Genomic DNA, 3,696 nt, shown 5'->3' with positions numbered 1-3,696 from the left:
CGGCCTGTGTGGCTCAGTGGTTGCGTGTGGACCTATGAACCAGGAGGTCATGGTTCGATTCCTGGCCAGGGCACATGCCAAGGAGCGGGCTTGGTCCCCAGTGTGGGGCGTGCAGGAGGCAGCCAATCAATGATTCTCATCACTGACGTTTCTCCCCCTCTCCCCCTCTTCCCCTCTCCCTTCCTCTCTGAACTCAATAAAAATGTATTAAAAACGAAATGAAGTGGGTCCTCACTTGTGGACTGGCTCACGCGGATTTCTTGGGGCCCATCAGTGGCCCTTTGGGTTTCCTGCGGGAATCCCCAGGTACCTGCGTGGCTTTGCTCCTGCGTGTAGGTGCGGCCGCACTGCCGGGTGCCCTCGGTGCCTCAGGTGCCACGGAGGAAGCCGGTGCCACCGTCGCCCATCAGCGCTGCTGGGGGCCTTCGTTCCAGTGAGTGGTGCCGCCACCTACCAGCCTCGCAGACCGGAGCGCTGCTCCCTGCCTCCGTTCCTCTCTGCCTCCTCCCTCCACCCGTGTCCCCATGACCACAGCCCTGGGCTCATCCTTCCCCGCCTGGACCCTCAGCCCACCTCCACCTGGCCGCCATCATTCCCTCTCCGTCCATCCCCCTCATGGGGGCTTTTCTGCCCGCTGAGCGGGCCCCACTCCTCTCCGGCTCACAGCTATGGCTGCCCAGTGCCCCCAGGACCAGTCCCAGTCCCTCAGCTGGGCCTTTGAGGCCTGGAGTCACTTAGCTGCCACCAGGCAGGGCTGCAGGCACAGTTCTTGCCCTCTCCGCCTCCCCACAGTACCCCCCGCCCCCCCGCTTTCTGCTCTGCCCCTTCTTTTCTTTCTCCACTGAGCTCAGCCTTCATTTTTCCTCCTGGACACCCACCCCGGCCTCCCCAGCCTCCTGACCTCTGGTCTGAGGGGGGAGGGGCACCTACAAGGTAACTCAGTGATTGCCCGTTTCCCAATGTCCTTTCTCACCCCTTGGAGGGCCCTCTCCGCCCTACACAATGTCATCCGCTCTCTGGCATTGGGGAACCCCTTCCCCAGCCTAGAGCTTCGCATTGGCATTTGGGGGTCCTTAGCATAGGGTTTGACAACTTTTTAATGATATCTAAGGCACCCAGCTGGTGTGGCTCAGTGGTTGAGCATTGACCTATGAACGAGGAGGTCACCGTTAGAGTCCCAGTAGGGCACATTCCCATCAGTGATTTTCATGATTGATGTTCCTAGCCCTCTCTTTATCCAAAATAAATAAAAATATATTTAAAAATAAACTAAACTAATGCTGAAACCACAGGAGAGCACAAGAATATAAAACTAAATCAAGAAAATATTTTTAAAGACTTTATGCCTAATTTTAGTATTTTTAAAAGCCCCTTTACTACCCAAAATGGTGCACTGTAGCCTGTGGCTTCTGGAAGCAATTGTACAGGAAGCAGATCTTGCAGATGGGACTCCATGGTGAGGACCAGGGGCCAATTGTTGGGGTCCTTTTAGCTGTCATTCACCTTTGCACCCATTTCCATTCAGTAAGGATTGTAACAGTGTCATTACGAAGAAAACACACTCAGTTTGTCCCAATTCTTAGAGACTTCCAAGCAAACTGTACACCAAATCCCACCTTCCTTTGTTTCCCATACCGCCCCATATGCATCTCCATGGCAACACTGGAGAGAATCTACCCCCAGCATGACTTGAAGTCCAGAGGGTTAATTGGCACACACACAGGAAGCTGGGTATGATGCCGAGTATGCTGTATAAGAGGGTTTTATTGTTACAGAATTTTGGGGAATCCTCCCTTCCCCCTCCTTCCCCACTAGCGCCCCCTCCGGATCCTGCATTGTAGTCACTGTCGGCCTTTTGCTGGCACCAGTTCCATGTCTAATACAGCTGGGTTGCAGTTCCACCCTCTGCCACTAGGTGGAGGCAGAGGACTTCACGCCGAGACTGTCTCTGGCCTCAAGCCGACCCCGGCGGCACCCCTCCCGGAGAGACGCGCCCAGCAGGGGGCGCTGGCGTCCGGTCCTTCGGGGAAGGTCGGGTTCCCACGGAGCCTGGGTCCCGGCAGATGCGGTCCCGGGAACACTGGGCGCCTGTTGTCTCCTCTGCAGGGAGAGCCCGGCCAGGTCCTCCCCGCGGCCTGGGGAGAGGAGGCGGTGGGGGCTGGGCAGGAGGATGGAGCAGGAAGGAGTAGCCCTCTTCTCGGTGAGCTCAGCCAGGAGTCCAGGGGTCAGCAAAGTGAGGGAGCCCATTCCCGGCCACCCCTAGGAGAGTGGGGGGCGGGGGGGTGGGAACCCAGCCCTGGCCCTGCCACTCACGTGCTGTGTGTCTTTAGGCAGCTTGCTCCCAGTCTCTGAGCTTGTTCTCCGTTTGTTGCGTCCTGGGCCTGGGGCAGGTCTGGTTCCTCCAGGCAGTGTCCAGCGTCCCGGACAGGCAGAGAAGAGAGAAAATGGGGGTCACAGGGGTCCTCCCACCCCGGGGCTCTGGCTTGGCCGCCCCGCCGCCTCCAGGAAGCCCGCGAGGACCCCTGGTGGCTCCCCTCCCGCTCAGAACTTGGGAACCTCAGCGCTCTGGGAACAGGAGAGGGGGTGCAGGGTGAGAGGGGAGCCCTGGGGTGGGAGAGGGGTCGGGGGCAGGGATGGGGGGGCCCTGGACAGAGGCTGGGTGGAGACAAGGCACAGAGTGAGGGAGGGAGGCTGCTGGAAGGGGATAACCCCTGGGTTGGGGGGGCGCAGATTCATGGAGGAGAAAAGGAATAAGATGGAAAGGAGAGGGGGAGACAAAGAGAGAAATGAGAAGACAGAGAAAGGGAGATGAGAAGAAGAAAAGGAGAGATTCAGAGGCGAGAACTCAAAGGAAGAGGGAGGGAGGAGAGAAAAGAGATGGAAGAGAGAAGGGAGGAGAAGACATGGGGAGAAAGTGCAGGGAACAGGAGAGGGGAGAAGGAGGAGATGGGGGCGCTCAGAGGACAGCTGAGGGGGGAGTAGAGAGGGGAGCAGGGAGGGAAGGGGGATACAAGAGAAGGCAGAAGTGGGAGAAAGAGATGGGGAGGAGGAGGGAGAGCTCGGGTGGAGGAGAGGAGAAGAGAGGAGGGAGAGAAAGGAGAGAGAATGAGGGGCAAGAGAAGCGGGAAAAGGACCGGGAGGGGGAGCAGGACAGGGAGGTGACGAGAGGGAGCGGTTTGGCGGCACGTGGCTCTGAAGGAGGGAGAGAGCAGAAGCAGAACAAGAGAAAGAGCCAGGAAGCAGGATGGGAAAGAGAAGGGAGAGGATGTGGGGAGAGAAGGGAGAGAGAGCCAGGAGCAGGTGGGAGCGAAAGGCACGGGACAGAGGAGTGAGGAGTGGGGTGGGCAGGAGAGGGGGAGGAGGTGAGAGGCGCTGGAGGCGGGGAGAGGGCGGGGGGGGGGGGGGGGGGGGGGGGGGGGGGGGGGAGGGGTGAGGAGAGGAAGCCTCGGAAGGAGGAAAGGCGGGGAGAGGAGCAGGAGGAAGAGGTGAGAGGAGTGAGCCTGTGTAGGCGGGAGCAGGTGTGGAGACGCGGCTGAGAGAAGGGGAGGCAGGGACAGAGTGGAACAGAGGTCCCCCCTCACCCACACCCAGCGGCTGGGGGCGGTCTAGCGGAGGGCAGGGTGGAGGGAGGAGGCTGTGGGCTGGACAGGGATGGGGGAGGCCATGGGAGGAAGCCCAGAGGCGGGAGGACGTGGC

At 59.7% G+C, this 3,696-nt stretch overlaps 1 long non-coding RNA gene across 1 annotated transcript in view; it reads left to right on the top strand.

Moving 5' to 3' along the window:
• The first annotated feature begins 345 nt into the window (after positions 1 to 345).
• Positions 346 to 3,696, top strand: part of LOC107183103 — a 22,290-nt gene continuing 18,939 nt past the window's right edge. The window contains exons 1-2 of the long non-coding RNA XR_001513878.1: positions 346 to 489; positions 3,169 to 3,174. This is a non-coding gene — a long non-coding RNA (uncharacterized LOC107183103). The remainder of the gene's footprint in view (positions 490 to 3,168; positions 3,175 to 3,696) is intronic.

The sequence above is a fragment of the Myotis davidii genome, unplaced genomic scaffold (genome assembly GCF_000327345.1).
Source record: "Myotis davidii unplaced genomic scaffold, ASM32734v1 scaffold358, whole genome shotgun sequence".
Lineage (NCBI taxonomy): Eukaryota > Metazoa > Chordata > Mammalia > Chiroptera > Vespertilionidae > Myotis > Myotis davidii.
The sequence above is the reverse complement of the archived record's forward strand: the minus strand, read 5'-3'. Positions and strand labels throughout refer to the sequence as shown.